The following is an 18,601-nucleotide window of genomic DNA, read 5'->3' as shown; positions in this document are numbered from 1 at the left end:
GAACACAAAGAGTATATATATATTTCTTGTGTGTGTGTGTGTGTGTGTGTGTGTGTGTGTGTGTGTGTGTGTGTGTGTGTGAGAGCGTAAGTGTGAATGCCTGTGTTCTGGAGAACATCAAAATGGTTTCAGGGATGCAATTATTTCTGGTATTTTTTCATTTACTTGGGGGATTTCTTTTGTGTTGCGTGCTGTAGTTGACATGAAGAGGCAGCGGGCTTCTCTGTATGGCACTCAAAGCAACACAGAAAAAAAAACTGAGCAGCACAAAAGAGCATTCCCACAGGCACGAGAGTGCACGCACACACACAGTCACATGCAGAGGTGCCCATGAGAATGTCTTGAACGGTGGTTGATTGGATCTGATCTTCTTGCACATCTTCAGTCATGTATGACATGACACCTTTCTTATGGTGGAGTTTCTTTTTTTCTACTTCGGTCTAATCTTTTAGCTTTATATATTGCCTGTAGAGCTGTCTTGTCACTTAAGTATATATGTATGTGTGTGTACATATATATATATATATATATATATATATATATATATATATATATATATATATATATATATATATATATATATAAAGTAGGACACTTCAAGAGGAGGTAAAAGGGGACTCTACCATTATTTATTGTAATATCCATCCATCCATCCATTTCTGTACCACTTATCCTTACTGGGTCGTGGAGAACCTGGAGCCTATCCCAGGGGGCATCCCACAAGGCAGGACACTAGGGACACTTTTGGACATGCCAGTCAGTGTAAAATGCATATCTTTGGACTGTGAGAGGAAACCAGCACAGGGAGAACATGCATGCTCCACACACAGGGTTGCGGTGGGAATCAAACCCTCAACCCTAGAGGTGTGAGGCAAATGCGCTAACCACGAAGCCACCCCTATTTATTAGAATTTATTAGAATAATAATAAACTCTATTATTAAAGTCCTTCACAACAACCTACATGCTTATTTTAGAAAAACAACATTAATAAATCCTAAAGCCTATCCCAGCTAACTGTATAAAACACTTAAAAAAGGAAGTTGGACTATCTAAATTTTCTGAAGCATTTTCCATTTATTTTCAATGACCCTGTGAAGGTACAACCCTTATTCCCCAAATAATTGATTGATAAATGAAATTATAAATAAAAACATACGGTGGTGCTTGAAAGTTTGTGAACCCTTTACAATTTTCTATATATCTGAATAAATATGATTTAAAGCATCATCAAATGTCCACACAAGTCCTAAAATTAGACAAAGACAACCCAATTAAACAAATGAGACTAAAATATTATACTTGGTCATTAATTTATTAAGAAAAAGATCCAAGATCAAATATCTGTGAGTGGCAAAATTATGTGAACCACTAGGATTAACAGTTATTTTTGAAGGTGAAATTAGAGACAGGTGTTTTCAATCAATGGTATGTGTGAGTGGGTGCTCTGTTTTATTTATAGAACATGGATCTATCAAAGGCTGATCTTCACAACACATGTTTGTGGAAGTGTATCATGGCATGGACAAAGGAGATTTCTGAGGACCTCAGAGAAAGAGTTGTTGATGCTTATCAGGCTTAAAGATTACAAAACCATCTCTAAAGAGTTTGGCCTTTACCAATCCACAGGCAGACAGATTGGGTACAAATGGAGGAAATTTAAGACCACTATTACCCTCCACAGGAGTGGTTGACCAACAAAGATCACTCCAAGAGTGAGACATGTAATAGTCCACGAGGTCACAAAGGAACCCAGGGTAACTTCTAAGCAACTAAAGGCCTCTCTCACATTGACTAATGTTAATGTTCATGAGTCGACCATCAGGAGAACACTGAACAACAATGATGTGCATGGCAGTTGCACACCAGGAGAAAGCCACTGCTTCCCAAAAAGAACATTGCTGCCCGTCTGCAGTTTGCTAAAGGTTATGTTGTCAAGCCAGAAGTCTATTGGAAAAATGTTTTGTGGATAGACAAAACCAAAATAGAATTTTTGGTTTAAATGAGAAGCATTATGTTTGGAGAAAGGAAAACACTGCATTCCAGCATAAGAACCTTATCGAACGATGGAACGAAGAATTCTCATTTATACCAGCAAATTGTAAAGGAAAATGTCAGGACATCTGTCCATGAGCCGAATCTTAAGAGAAATTGAGGCACGCAGCAAGACAATGACCCTAAGCACACAAGTCATTCTACCGAAGAATGGTTAAAGAAGAATAAAGTTAATATTTTGGAATGGCCAAGTCAAAGTCCTCACCTTAATCCAAATGAAATGTTGTCTAAGGACCTGAAGCAAACAGTTAATGTGAGTAACCCCACCAATATCCTAGAGCTGAAGCTGTTCTTTACTGAGGAATGGGCTAAAATTCCTCCAAGCCAATGTGCTGGACTGATCAACAGTTACCAGAAATGTTTAGATGCAGTTATTGCTGCACAAGGGGGTCACACCAGATACTGACAGCATACTTCACGTGCTTTTGCCACTCACAGATATGCAATATTGGACCATTTTCCTCAATAAATAAATGACCAAGTATAATATTCTTGTCTCATTTGTTCTCTTAATCTATTTTAGGACTTTAGGAATTCTAAAGGGTTCACAAACACCACTGTATACAGGGATTAGAATCATTAGAATATCCTTAAAGCCCTCATGGTATTAGCATAGATGCCAGTTAAACATGTTTTATTGATTTGCTAATTCTATGTTTAAAAAAACCCTCAAACCTGTTTCAACCCTGATACTCAGAGACAAAAATGCAGCTATTATCAGCAAAGAAACCTTGTAAAGCGAGAGAGAGAGAGCGAGAGAGATTGATTATGGCCTGACAAGGGTTAGCACTTTTTTTGCATGTCTTATTTTTTGGAAAAAAATTTTTTTAAGTGTTTAACAGTTATAATGGCTGAATCACACCACAGTCGTGGAATCACACATATTATAGTGTAATGGTACTTGGTGGGATTGCTGGGCTGCTGTGGCTGAGTGTGGTGTGTATATATAGAGAGAAAGACAAGGGTGGGGTAATGGAGGACCAGAATGCTGGAGTAATGGACCTTGCCCTGAAGTAAAAAGTAAAGTGAAGCTAAGGGTCATTAGCAGCATGGCAGCCTAATGACTTGGGCTTCTCAGTTATTACATTGAGAAAAATAGTTGTCTTACAGTAGGCTACCACCAACATACTTTAGTCAAGCCTCTGTCTGTCTGTCTGTCTGTCTCTCTCTCTCTCTCTCTCTCTCTCTCTCTCTCTCTCTCTCTCTCTCTCTCTCTCTCACACACACACACTCACACACACACACACACACACACACACACACACACACACACACACACACACACACACACACACTGCTTAGCACCCATTACCAGTGATGTCTGTCCATTTCTCAGAAGTACATTAATGTCATTGTTTGGGCTGGAGCTCATGACTTTCTCAACCTGGACAAACAAGTGTTAACTGTGTACAGCATCTAATCGAGCAAGCTCCAGCTCTGGCCATCAATCTGTTGCCTGCCACTTGTATTGACACATCTGAATGAATGCTTAGCTAATGTGCTGATGGCTGTGTGTACACAAAGAGCCGTCTGACAGGGGTTGGCATCACACACTCTGACTGCTTGATAATTCACCCTCTCCAGCGCACGAGGAGATTTATGGAAATGATGTGGCTGCCTGGGGCGTCCGAATGACTCTGTGCCAATCTCAGGATGCAATAAATTACAACAAAGATGGGAGGATTGGCTAAGGTTTATGCTATACATTGTTTAGAATGTGTTTCTAACTAACCTTTCTACTGGCTTATTTGAGTCAATGTCTCAAATATAAACTTTTATATTGTAAAAATGATCTTCATGTCTGTTTTATCATAAAATAAGATGGTAAAATGCAAGGGTTAGATGATTTAGGTGATTTTAGTCCATCTCATATTTGCATTTACACTTGTGTATGTGAGGGGGTGTTGTTTGGGTAGGCATATTTTTGTGAAAAATTGACAATGTGATGCGTAACTTGTAACATAATACCGGTAATTTTTTTTACAAGTTATTATAAATTATTGTAATGGCATCATGAGGTTGTTAGAAAATAAAATAATGTTGTACTACAGAGTTAACTTAAAAAGCAAAGAAACAAACTGTCTTCTGTTAATGGACACAAACGAAAACTAAAAAGTTAAGCCACCATATCTTAAAGTTATGGTATCTTAAAGTAAAGTCTTAAGAACATTTTGGATACCTCTGTAATCCCTCTTTCCTTATTATTCTGCAATGTCCTAAATTTTATCATAATTTTCATGGTCACTAAACAGATAATATAAGATTTTATAGTTAGTATGTTTCTGTGATATGGCCAATGTTTGTGGCTATAGTGTCTGAAAGTTGAGATCACCACCCCATGCAACCATGCCATTTCAAGAGAAACAAGAGATGCATACTGCTTTTCCAGGCTCATAGCATGTTAGATTGAAATGAAGAACTCAGAATATGTTTGATGAGGCTTGGTGTGTAAAACTCTTGGATGGAATAAAATACTAATAAAACACGCAAATGGTAAAACAGAGAGAGTGTATTGCCATAAAATAAAAAAGGGTGTGAAAATAGGTCAGCCATTGTGTTTTGACCTACACAATCCAGACAGCAAGTACTGAACCCAAAGTACTAACCCCACTAAGATTAAAAGTGAAACTCCTATAGACTGATAACCTCTTTGTCCTTGTCTGATGAAAGTTATAGACGGCTGAAGCATGTACACTCAGCAGGGGGTTGAGGACCTCTTTATGTGTTCAGTGTGCCGTTTCTTTCTTACTGGGCACCCTGGAGGGTGTCTGTCTTTACTCCTCGAATCAAGTGTCAGGTGTGTAAAGCATCCTTGTTGGACGTGTAAAGAGGCCTTCATTCGGGTAGGCAAACGACATGACCGGTTTGGGTGAGTAGGGATAATGAGCGTGCTGAAGGCTTGTTTGTTAATGAGTTGACGCTAGCAGGTTGGAATGCTTCACTGCTGGTACCACTGTGGGGGGAAGATGCGGTTACCTGGGCAGATAGTATGTAGCAAAAGCAAGGTTTTATTTAGCTGGGGCCTTTAGCCAATTCTGCTACTATAAAATCAGAACTAATGGCCTGAGTGAGTATGACCTGCAGAACATTTTTTTTGTTGTTGATAACCCACTAGAATGAGATGGTTAAATACAGTGCACTGAGTATTGTACATTGCATACTGTACATAATTGGCTGCAATTATAGCTGCAGTGTTTTCGGGGTATGTCTCTATCTGCTTTACATTTAGATCCTGATACACTATGTGGGCAAAAGTTTGTGGACACCTGACCATCACACCCATATGTGGTTCTGTTGCCACAAAGCTGGAAGCAAACAATTGTATACAATGTCTTTGTATGTTATAGCATTACAGTTTCCCTTCACTGAAACCAAACATGTTCCAACATGACAATGCCCCTGTGCACAAAGCGAGGTCCATGAAGACATGGTTGAAGTAGAACCTTTTGGGATGAACTGGAACACTGACTGCATGCCAGGCCTCCTTACGCAATATCAATCCCTCACCTCACTAATGCTTTTGTGACTGAATGTAAAAGAATGCAGTGCTGGGTTTCTAAATGTAGTATTTTGTGCCAAGGCAAAAAAAAAAAAAATTCTATTTTGGTCTCATCAGACTAGAGAAACTCTTTCCACGTGCCTTTTAGCAGACTTAAAATGGGGTTTTATGGGGGGGGGGGGGGGGGGGTTCACTCTATCATAAAACCCAGCTTTGTGGAGTATCCTCTGTGGTTATATTAGCATCTGGTGTTTGAGGAGTGGATCTCAGTTCCTTCAGATATACTCTTGGTCTTTTGGTTGCACCTCTGACTAATGCCCTTCTTACCCTTTTTAGACTTCTATTGTCTATTTTGGTATCCAACATTTAATAACCAAACACTGATTGATATTTTTCCAGGATTTTGTCCCAGACTTGCTTTAATAGTGCCTTAGTTGTCATAATGCTATTTGTTTATAAATGGTGAACAAATGCTGAAGACTTCCAGTAACGGGTGTATTTATACTGAGATCATGTGACACTTTAATTGGATTGCATTCAACAAATTATGCGAGTTCTGATGGCAACTGGTTGCACCAGATTTAATCTGAGTTTCATAGCAGTGGCTATACTTACAGTATGCTATCACTGTTTTATTTTGTAAATAATTTTACAAACTATACACTGTTCTTAACAAATCACTCCATCTGTAATGACCACTGAGGCTTAAGCCATGTGACCAAATAGCTTCATTTCTACTTGATGGGCTTGAAAATGTAATCTTTGATTGATGTGTAAAGGGGTTGATTTCACTCCACAGGAAGTATGTCAAGTTTCAGTCACAGAAAATTGCTATGACTCTATTCAATTTTGCACCTATTGTTTTTACTCGTCAGTCCCTTCTCTGTGCCTTACCAATTGAATTCTTCATCAATCAGTCCATTTATCAGAGTGTAAAATAGAGTTTACCAGAAATAAGAAACAGGATGTCACAATCCATAGGCTCAGATCTCAAATATATCTTGTTTTCATTTCAACCAAACTGAAGTGGTCTGTGATCCACTCGAACAGGAATGCATTTGATTTGAGCCTCTGAAACCAGCCCTGACAAGAAAAAAAAATAATTAATTAATTAATTAATTAATTAATAATAATAACTTTACAACCCCCAACTGCAGTGTGAACAATCCCATACTTATTCCTATGCTTCCAATTTGCTACCATAGTATACTATGAAATGTTCCTAAAATGAGAGAAGTAGATTTCTGCCAACAGCACAAATACTTGCTGATGAAAAAGCTCCTCACTAGAAGGGCTTTTTCCAAAAACAGTTGTTTTAAATTCCTGTTTTCTGGGAGGATTAAAAATTACAATGATACAATATTCTTCACATTTGCCTCATGTCTGTAATATTTTACACTATTGAAGCATGTGACAAATTGTATGATATTTTTGAGTGACTACGAATCCATGCATTCATCAATTGTAATTATGTATAAGCCGTTTATCGACTGTTGTGACAGAACGGTCTTTTAACTGTTTATGACAACGCTACCCATCAGTTGTTTTGTATCAATACATAAGACATAACATAATTGATGTGTTGTGAAAGATTCCAATGATTCAGTTGTCTGGAATCTTCTGGCAGTGTTTGTAACCTCACTGTAAGTGAGTAGTGAATCTGACTATTTTACTTCTAACCCTCTTTCTCTCTTTGTTTCTCTCCTAGGTGAGTGAAAAAGGAATGATGTGGTGATCTGTTCCAATACTTTTATTAACTCCAGTGAAGGAATCTTCGATTGTGAGTTATGTGCTTATTGCATCACTGTTTGTTTTCTCAGATGTACAGTATAGACTTTTTCTTACATGCCATCCTCAATTCTCTGCAGTCCCTTTGCCTTTTTACTCACACACCACTGGTTATCTCTCTCGTTCTCCCCCTCTCTCTTTCTCTCTCTCTCTCTCTCTCTCTCTCTCTCTCTCTCTCTCTCTCTCTCTCTCTCTCTTTCTGGGACTCTGGAGGGAGTTGAGGGCAGTGTGTCTCTGTAATATAGTGAATATGTTGAAGCAGATAATGGGAGTGTTATATTCTACCAAGACAGGGAGAGTGTACGCTTCCCTTTCAATTCATCAGCATTGATTACTATAGAACTTTGGAATAAATAACATACGCAGATACATACACATATCCACAAGAAAAGACAAGCAATATGCATGCATTTATTCAGAGCACCTTTTCCTACATCAAGTGTCAAGGGCCATTTGGAAAAAAACATTTCAGCAGAAGTTCAGACAACTTACATTAGTGACTGAGACTACAAGTACAACATGGATCTTTTTCCTCAGAAAGTTAGCTGTGTAACCGTTACTTTTTTGTTATTTAATGTGCCAGTAAATCTGAGGAAAACTACAAAGAAGGAGTCTATATTTCATGACCCTGTGTATACGTGTGGATGTCTGGTTGTGTGGGTGTGAACACAGGCATCACTTAGCAGGACAAGGGCACTGCATTTATGACCTCTACACTCAGCCAGTAAATTGTGACAGTCTGTGTGTCTGTGTCAGAATCTGTGTGTGTGTGTGTGTGTGTGTTTGGTGTGGTGTGCCTTGCCACCAGGTCTGTGCTGCAGGATTGAGGCAATAATGAGTGTTTGTCAGAGATAAAGCTTATCGGTTGTGCAGTCTTATTGGTGTGACCTCTTTCCCTGACTCCCCAGTCTCTCTATTAAAGAGTCTCTGTGCTGGAGCTGAGCAGTGAACTAGAGAATGAGACAGCTGTTGTGTTCTTCGGAACTCAGCTGTGTGTGTGTGTGTGTGTGTGTGTGTGTGTGTGTGTGTGTGTGTGTGTGTGTGTGTGTGTGTGTATGGACCTGGATAAATGTGCTCTGTGCATGAGATGCCAGATAAACTATTCAGGTGAACTATTCTAGCCTTTCCCATTCTAATGAAGTAAAAGTCACTAGCCTATTTTACGTGTTTTTAAGTCTGTTTTTTCCCCCTCCCCATGAACCTGAAGCTGTGTCTCGCCAAATTTTGTACATTTGGTCAAGTGCGAACATTGTTTATGAACGTGGGTGCTGTGTTGAAAATAGTGGTCTGGGGTTTACTTCAAGTGAAGTCAGGTGCAATGTGTGAAAGTGGGTTGCCAGGTTGCTAGGAATGCATGACAAAACCATCCCAATGCCCAGTCAGTACCATTACCAAATCTAGTGTAACTGGACAAAAAGATGATGCAATGTTTTTCTAATCTTCAGCTGTCCACTTTTGGTGACCTATGCCCACTGAAGCCTCTGACTCCTGTTCTTAGCTGATAGGAGTGACATCGGATGTAGTCTTCTACTGTTGTAGTCCATGCTCCTCAAGGTTCAGCATGTTGGGCATTCTGTGATGCTTTTCTGCTCACAATGGTTGTATAGAGTGGTTGTTTGAGTCTAGCCAATCTACTTTGACATATCTCATCAACAATGTGTTTCCACGCACAAAACTGGATGGATGTGTTTGCTTGGTTTTGTGTATAATAATCCCTTATTTGTAGTGATACATGTTTTTCCCTTTTAATCCACCCAATGTGTTCTGCTGGTGGAAATTTCAGGAAAAAGCCCCATGGCTTCACAATTAATAGCCAAAATATTAATGTTCACATTCAAAGAATGAGAGTGATATTTGAATAGTTGGATAATGCTCATAATCCAGGGTTCATCAAATTAATTTTACAATTACACTGATCCCTGACTGCAAAATGTTTGAGAACCTCTGAACTAATGCATGCAAAACATGTATCACCGAACTCATGGACAAAAAGGGAAAAATCCACACAGCAGCAAGCTAAAAGTTGCCCAATTTTACAAGAAAGCCAATTTTACATGAAAGCCACAAATCTCTAAATGAACCGAGAATCAATCGTGGGTACAGACTACAGCATTCTGAACAAACACCCATAATCTATTGTTTGTGTTAGGGCTATTTTGCTTCCTCCTTCAGTCTTCAGTGCAGGGTATATGCAATCCAGGCATGATGGCCTGTTCCGCTTCATGTTTTAGTGTTTTGACTGGTCCACACCGAACTGTATTTTACTCATCACCTAATCATAAAATTCTTAACGAGTTCAAATAAGCACTGCTGTTCTTACTCCCTCCATGGCTGGACTTGCCCATTTCCTGCTGTACTGTGATATGAATACTGCCTTTGTGTAGCATGGATGGATTGTCTTACTGTGCCAGATAACAGGGCAGTGTGTGTTACTGACCCAGCATGCACGGCCTTAACCACATGGGCCTTTATGAATATGCCAATATATATGAATAAAACATTCATTGTGCACTGTCTGTACTTCCAGTTGGAAATGTCTCTTGACTAAAAGAGAAAAAAATGGAGTGAGGAGGAAAAAATGGAGTGGTTGATGTGATGCATGTTAATCAAGTTGTCATGTTGGAGGAGACAATTAGCATTTAATTCCTTTGATGAAGGAAGAAAGATGGAGGGGAGGTACCTTCTAATCAGCTGCTCATGCTTGTGCATGGTGCTACTCCTACACTAATGTGACAAAAGTGTATAAACAGAGGAAGTTTCAGGCATGCAAATTACTAATAATACCCTTACCTTGCCCCTCTCTTGCTTTTGCTCAGTAGACAGAAATCGAGATGCATAGCATATAAGAATATGTGGTGCTTATAATTAAAACCCACCTGATTTTCTTTTTCTTGTCTCAGTTTCAGGGAGTCATTGATATCGAGGCTATAATGCAGTGCTCATGCGTGTCACTCATGTCTCCTTCAGAAAGAGGCATGACAGAGATGAAGGACAGAAATATAGAGAGTAATGAATGTTTAGAATGGCAGTCAGCCTGCATACATGCGTATTGCTAATCCAGGCTTTTACAGAAGCAATTATATGACCTGGTTTATTTTTCAGTTACAAGAATATTTACATGTATGTGCTCTCTCTCTATTACAGTTAATACTTGCTTAATGGAGCCAGGATGAATGAGTCAGTTATGTGTAATGACCTGGGTGAAGCTTCTATATTAAACATCAATCCAATGCAAGCACAAGCAGTCATAAAATAACCAAACTTTCTCAAAGAGCAGAGAGTGTTTCTTATTTTTGTGTATGGTTAGAAATGGTATGCTTAGCTTGGATGCAAGGGATGCTTTTCTCTGCATGATGTTTAACCACAGTTGGGTGAGAGTGAGGGGCTGGGATGACAGAAGAGGGCGTATGTGTGTGGGCTTGCCATGATAGGCTGGTGAGTCAGCTCAAGTTACCCGCAACTGCGCCCTTCACTGGGACCTTTCTGTGGGCTCAGGCTTGAGAAGGCGCCCAAACCAAAGACTTTTATTTCTGTGAAGCAGATCTAGACAGGCTTACTCAGTAAAGAATGGAACCACATCCCCCTTTTTTTTATTATGGTGATGTATGAGATTGTGGCTGCCATGAACCATGGAACAGTTTGTGTTGGTGCCTGTGTGTATATGCGCATACTGTGTATAGTATGTGAGGGGGAGGCTTTAAGTTCTCTGCTCTTGTGGCTTCATTAAAGTGCAGAGCTGCCAAGTGAAACCTGATGGATAAAAGGACAAAAGGAACAACAAGGCATGCTCCCTGTTCCTTAAACACACATATGCACACACATACATTTTCTCTCCAAGGGTGCTGTGATCTGTGAACCATGTGCCTCATTCTGATTCATCTGCTATATGGAAACACATGAGGATGTTTCATGCAGCACAGCTTCACAAACTGAACTTCTGAAGCATGAATATGCTGCCAAAATTACCCCAATGGACTTTAAAAAAGAATATAGATGTGTACAGTATGTAAATAATCCAGAGTGCAGCACAAAAAAGGGTTTGGACTATCATGTGACATATTCATTCACTTTCAGTAACCCCTTTATTGAATAAAATGGATCCTGAGCCAACCTGGGAACACTGGGTATGAGGCTGGAATGCGATTGCGATGAGATGCCAGTCTATTCCAAGGCACCATGCACACACACACACACACACACACACACACACACACACACACACACACACACACACACACACACACACACACACACACACACACACACACACACACACACACACACACAGAGAGAGAGACAGACAGAGAGATTCACACTGTGTGACCATCATGTTGCATAGTGATGCTCAAAATTCTTTTTCTCAGTACGTGTTTTAACTTTCTGACTATCCACACAAACTAAACAACTAGTATCTAGCATGGTACATTTAGTCGTTTTAGCCGAGAATCATCTACTTTCACAGAATGAGGAAATTTGACTCACATGGCAGTTAACCAAACACAGACCACTCCTTGTACCCTGGTACAAGTAACTGCTTCAAACTAAATGCTTTAATAACTTTTAAATCTCCGGTCCAACTTTTTTCAAACTAGGTACTATCTTGCTTTATACTGTCTTGCTCCAAAAAGCTCATTGTGTTACAGTGTCCAAAATTTTCAGATGGAGCTTTTGAGGCTGAGACAAGCATTTATTTATGTCTATTAAAATCTGTTGAAACTGCTCTTGTACTGAGCATGTAATGCACTATGTAGTTTATAGAATACCATATTGCTCTACCTGATGTGTAGTGCACTTATATCAGAATAGGAAAGAATTTGGGATTCAACCCTATATTGTGAACAGTCCCATAACCAGGATAAAATTTTAGCCAGGTCCATAATTCAGAAATGTGACCCACTTTATATTATATGTATAACACAATGCCATTTCTAATATCTGTTATGTTACACTACTCTGACTCAATTTCTTCTCTGTGTGAATGCACATCCTTAGCTTTCTTTTCTTGCTTCTCATCACTAATTACTGAAAAAGTATACAGTAAAAACTGTATAACAATACTGGAGTCTTTTAGCTAGCAATGTTATGGGTAGTTTTAATTTTGCAAACTGCCAATTAACCTCATAAATATTCATATTTATATGGTATACTGTACATTTGGCATAGCTATGTCAGATGATAGCTTGTAATATGTCCCTTCATACCTCTCAACAAAATTATCAAAGTCTGGTAGTGTTGCATCTCGTGAAAGCTGAATATAATGAGTAATTAACTCAAACCTAAAATGACCTCCTCAGCTGATCTGAGTTGGGAAGCAGTCTTCACTTCTGATGATTGTAGTAGACTACTGTACATTCTGCCAATATATTATCAGGACATTGCTGTTCCCGTACTGAATCGTTTACGGAAGGTTAAAAACAAAACCTTCCATTACTGCTGAAGCCCAGATATCTGTGATCTTATAGCTAGTTGCAGCCATAGGTGTGAATGATTCCTAGATGGTAGAGTGAAACATCAACAAGATAGCATTACTGTTAATAAGTGAATACAAATTAAACTCAAATATTAAAGTTGATGATAAAATTATCAGGTTGCTTTCTTGGAATTTGCTGAGAATGCTGACTAACCATACCAAGACTACAGACAATAACAGCAAATTCATTCAAGTTAATGCATGAACATGACTTTCATGCTTTACATGACTACATTGTTTCTCTTCATGATTAGCATTTTAATTCCACAAATACTGCTTGTTCATGTTTCCCAACAAACCAAAAAGAATTATTAGTATAGCATTTCTCATGCTCTCAACCCAACTTGAGTACTACAGCCTTTACAGTCTTGATTTTGCTACAATATATCATCCTGTTCTATGCTGAATCCTACAACAAAGTTCCTGAAGTGAGAATATCTTTGTAATACTAGAACCCTTATCCATCCAAAGAACCCTTTAGGATCCATTGTTAAAGATTGTGGCATGCTCTGTTTAACCTTATTTCAGTGAGATTCCAATTTATCCGTAAGCCAGTCTGTCATATGGAGATTATTAAATCTTGTGGTTTGGAATATCTGTGTCTGTTAGAGTTTGTGTGGAATTAGAGATCTATTTTTGCATGTGTCTCCTTAGAACATAACCCCCATAAAACCCTCAAAATAACCCCACTTAATGATACCATCTGACAATTGGAGATGATGGGTAATCCTTTTTTAATAATGCCTTTAACACGATTCATAGTAAGCCAATCTATGTTTCAAAAGAGCAGCCTGTTTTTAACCATTTTTTTTTTCCAGTATTTGCCAGTTTTCCACCCAAATCTGATTAAATGTTTCTCTCCTGCAGCCATAACATGCGTCTCCAATCTGTTCAAAATCATCTTCCTCTAATATACACAAAGCTCGCCATTGCATCTTTTCAAAACTGATCGTAGTCCAGCAGTGTGCTTCAGTGTCCTCATAAACTCTCTTATTGGCGGCTGTATTGTTTTGCAGCAGTGGTGACAAAATCATCCTGCCATGCCTTCCTCAAAGAGAACACGGCCAATTATGGACGCCGCATGGCACAGCTGGGGCTTCAGCTCCGCTCAAAGCAGCAGGGTTCTCTTTACACTGCAGAATCAGTGTTTCAGACTGTAGTGGTTTGACGATGTAACAGCTGGAGTTTGCCTGTTTTCTTCTGATGCTTTCAGAGTAAACACTAAACCATCTAGTGATGGTGGAGCTCCAGCATGTTGTGATGCCCATGTCTGGAAGAATATCACACTTGTTTTCACAGTAGAATCCAAAAATCTGAGTTCACTATCAAGAAGTGTTTTATTTCAACAGTTTTCAAAAATGAATGAATATCTAACATTATACCACAGCGCTTCTGAGTTCTCAAATCTGATTAGTCAGATGTTTTATAATAATAATAATAATAATAATAATAATAATAATAATAATTATTATTATTATTATTATTATTATTATTGCATTTTATTTTCCTATAACAGCAGCCCTGACAGGAGTGCTGGCTGGAATTCAAATAAGGTTTATATCAATGCAAACTTTCTAATATGTTATTGCTTCTATAGTAACAACTAATTCATTGGAACTTGTATGCAAGATGCTCCACATAATCTAATAACGATAAATGTATATATTTTTTAAATGTGTTGTTATTTAACCTTTGATATGTAAGGAGATCTTTACTTCACATTGATGGAAGAAGCCTCCAGTGGCAGCGCTTTGTAACAGTCACTAAGTTTTATTACCTGCTTTCTGGCTTCACAGTAGGATGACAAGCTTTTTTTGGTCTGAGAGTGAGAGAAAAAAAAAAGCTGATGAGGGAACTGTTTATAGCTACTGTAACATAAAATACAACATAAAGAACTAACTTGAGTCATGTACATTAAATGTAACTTTATGTAACTGTTAAAATTGTGACACACACCATTTATTAATAAATTAATAGTTTAAGGTTTTGGCAAATTTTTGTGATTATAAGAGCAATAAAGCACTTCAGGATCTGCTGTTATTGGAAACTATTCAACTTCTGGGTGGTAATGGCTTTCTACTCCATTGTGTTTTATTCCTTACATACTGTATATGATTTAAAACCTTATAGATAACCGTGGCCATGTGTATGGTATGATCATTGGGAGTTGTCTCAGGGCTGCTCAGCCCACTGTTTGCTGTTCGTGTGTGGTGCTTGTGCCCAGAGACCGAGCAGGCTTGAACAGCGTAGGCCTTCAATGGGACTATGAGTGGCTACGCTACTGAAATTAGATAACTGCAGCTTTTGTAAGACTATGTGTCCCTCTGTTTTTATGTTTTTATGTATTTTGTTTGCTTCTTGTAATTGTAAAGCAATCCTGGGTATGAGAAACATGTGCTATGAATTAATCATCAAATTATTATTGTGCGATTGTCTCTATTTTCTTCCTACAATATGAACAACTTTATTTGACTTGTATTAGTGAATAAAGTATTTAGTTGTTTATTTATATATTGTGCACTCAGACTTTTGGACCCTACTGTACTTTATGTCTTATGCAGAATTCACTTATGAATAAGATTGCATAAGGTCAGAGACTGATCGATATGAGCAGTCGTCAGTGGACTGTCATATTTATTTGTCTTCATACTTATCTCAGTGTAATATGTGCAATGATGTACCCCCATTGACCTTGGTGCCGTAGTCAGGGCAAGAGTCATACATCTAATTGCTGTGTATAATTGTTTGAGCTCTTATGGTTTTATTATGCTGAATGGCATTGCTCTGCCTTGGCTAGCATAAGCTAATTAGCCCTGGCCAGAGGGCCGATGTCAGGCAGTTAATCAGCATTAAAAAGCCCATTCTATGCTGTCCATAACAATGCAGGCCCTCACTCTACCACTGCCCCCTCTACGCCATTGTCTGTATCCATATAATTGTTCACTCTCAGGGCCATTGCATTTGATTTTATTTTATTCTCCATGACCATTTTGTTAAAATCGGGCCATTTGCAGTTTTGTCAGGTCGACTGCTGGAGTGTGCTAATTTGCATGCTGAGAGGTGGTTAAATGCTGGCCTGTTTGCCAGCTTGTTAGCGTTATAAACAGCTCCAAAAGGCAAGGGAACTGCTTTAGACTGAAGTAATTCACTGACACTGAGCACATTCGCCTTGGGCCTTGTAAGGTGCTGTGAAATGTCTTGGGTTTCCTCTCTGTGCCCTGTGCTGCATCTAATCATAGCTGTATCTTTAGCGTTCAGGTTCTACTAAAGGTTAAGGAGGATGTACAGTGCTTTGCCGGAGGGCTTGTTCCTCTGGCCATTGAAGGAAATCTGAATGAATACAAAATAGAGATAGGAAATCTTTAGATTTGATCCAGGGTGCAGCAGTGCAATTATAAAATGATTTTTCTATGCTGGGTATAAAACATAGCACTCATTTTTATCCATCAGGAAAATCATTTTCATTTGCCATTTTGAATCCATGTATTGACATTTTGAGACATTTTGAATTTTAAGGTTCTATTTGTCAATTCTGTGAGTTTAAGATATTGAGCCAAGTTTGGACATTCAACAAGGATGAAACTACAACTTTTCAGGTTTATTATTCTATACTGTAGCAATGTTTTGTGTAAAACATATCTCTTGTATAGTGAATTGATCCAAGAAACACACACATACTCACACACACACACATATAGATAGACACACTTTACCAAAGATGCAACAAAGCGATAACCATATACTTGGTTTATCAAAGCTTAGTCTGTATATCACAGTGATATGTAGTCCTGCATGTTTTATTCTGTCTTTTCTTTGACAGTGATGATTCCCACATAGCTAATCTCCTTTGTACTGCACTGATCTGCTTAGAGGAGCTCTGCCTGAGACATCAGATATTCATCTGAACACTGATTCATAGTTCGAGAACCCTCACAGCTCTCAGAGATGATCCTGAAGGTTGGTGGAAGCGGCTTTAGTGCTGCTGTACATGAAGCTGATCACCTCCTGATCGCATGTGCCACTCTTACTTCAGTGGAAAGGCTCGATCATGTGACCTGTTTAGAGCAATTCACTCTCAGGACAAACATCGACTATTATTTGCTTTGCAAACCCACTTTCCTGATTGAAGCTTTTCTTGCTTAGCCGCTGAATTATTGCCGTTCTCTTTTATCTGTTTGATAGTCTGTTTGAAGTCCTTACAGTAAAGTCTGTTAATTCAGCGGTCATATTGCAGATGATTTCCAGTCATACAAGACCTATCTATTTGAATATGGAGAGACCCATAATCTCAAAACAGATTGACAAGATGACATTTCAAACAGGGATTTTAATACATTTTTTTTTAGCTCCAATAACATCCATCATCCATCCATTTTCTATACCACTTATCCTACTGGGTCGTGGGGAACCTGGACCCTATCCCAGGGAACATCAGGCACCCTGGACAGGGTGCCAATCCATCGCAGGGCACATTCACATACACATTCACACACTATGGACACTTTGGACATACAAATACCACGGATATCTTTGGACTGGGGGAGGAAACTGGAGTACCTGGATGAAACCCGCGCAGCATGAGGCGAACATGCAAAACACTAAGCCACTGTGCGCACTGGCTCCAATAACATAAAAATTTATTTTTTCATGTTGCTCTTGCTACTACACCCATATCCTGCATTTCTCCATAACAATCTGGGGCTTGATGTCACCATACTTATGCACAGCTTCTATGGTAGTGTGTATGTATATATATATATATATATATATATATATATATATATATATATATATATATATATATAGAGAGAGAGAGAGAGAGAGAGAGAGAGAGAGAGAGAGAGAGTGGGCTGAATCCTAAATGGTTTCCTTTTCCCAACGTGTTCACACCTCATGTAGAGCACAATATTACCAAGAGGAAGGTATTCCACCCATGGCTTGACTCAGCTCCACTGACGTTTAGCTAATCTGGATTTGATGTATTTTCCATTACACTTTACGAATAGTCAGCTTGATCATGGTCTAAATTGAAACAAAAGCCATATTAACAATGTATTAGTGGATGTGTAGCTAATCCACAATAATCCACATCTTCTGTTTTCTCTTGATCAAATTTAGTTGACTGGTTACTTGTGAAGTTTGGTTGCTGCTTTAAGCTTGCAGAAAAATCAAAGCATGATGTTTGTAATGAGAACTTCCATGACATTAGTCAGTGTAAGAACTTCACAATATGCATGAATGAAATAATTCAGTAGGCCTGTGTTTTTTCTTGATTAATTTTTACTAACATAGCTTTTTATCCATTAGCAGAGCTAACGTAATACAGCCGCTATGTTTTTCAAGGAGTGGCCTATCTCTAATCACACTGTCTCTGACATTAAACAGAGTGCTTGCATAATTTATGTTGACCACAGATTTGTGTGTGTTCTATCAGTATGAACACTTCAAGATTTTATCCCCTTTAGAGATTATTCCTCTTTAAGTAAGACCTCTTTAAGAAGTGAAGGGCTGTTAACTATTTAACAAACCCTTGACAAACTCTTTTCTAAAAATGAAGGCATTCAATTGAATAAATTTAACATCCGAATACATCTGAATATTAATAAGCCTTTAATTTTATTATTAAAAAAGAATGAACATTGGCAGTAATCCTACATTATCAGTTTCTACCACATAAATTTTGGAAGGTGACAATTGTGTCACTTTCTTGGACAAAGAATTGGAGAGGCTTTGCATTTATTTATTTATTCAGAGTAAAAATTGCTTGTCTTTGATAAGGCTACCCAAGAT

At 38.5% G+C, this 18,601-nt stretch overlaps 1 protein-coding gene across 5 annotated transcripts in view; it reads left to right on the top strand.

Annotated features, from left to right (window-relative positions):
• Nucleotides 1–18,601, top strand: part of cadm2a (cell adhesion molecule 2a) — a 435,685-nt gene that overhangs the window by 126,542 nt on the left and 290,542 nt on the right. Inside the window, exon 2 of one of the 5 annotated variants that reach the window (XM_053686620.1) lies at nt 7,262–7,333. The exons of the other annotated variants lie outside the window; for them this stretch is intronic. The gene's annotated coding sequence lies outside the window, so the exon portion shown is untranslated. The remainder of the gene's footprint in view (nt 1–7,261; nt 7,334–18,601) is intronic. 5 annotated transcript variants of the gene reach the window in all.

Source organism: Ictalurus punctatus, chromosome 16 (assembly GCF_001660625.3).
Source record: "Ictalurus punctatus breed USDA103 chromosome 16, Coco_2.0, whole genome shotgun sequence".
NCBI classification, from domain to species: domain Eukaryota; kingdom Metazoa; phylum Chordata; class Actinopteri; order Siluriformes; family Ictaluridae; genus Ictalurus; species Ictalurus punctatus.
This window is presented reverse-complemented; position numbering and strand designations above follow the sequence as displayed.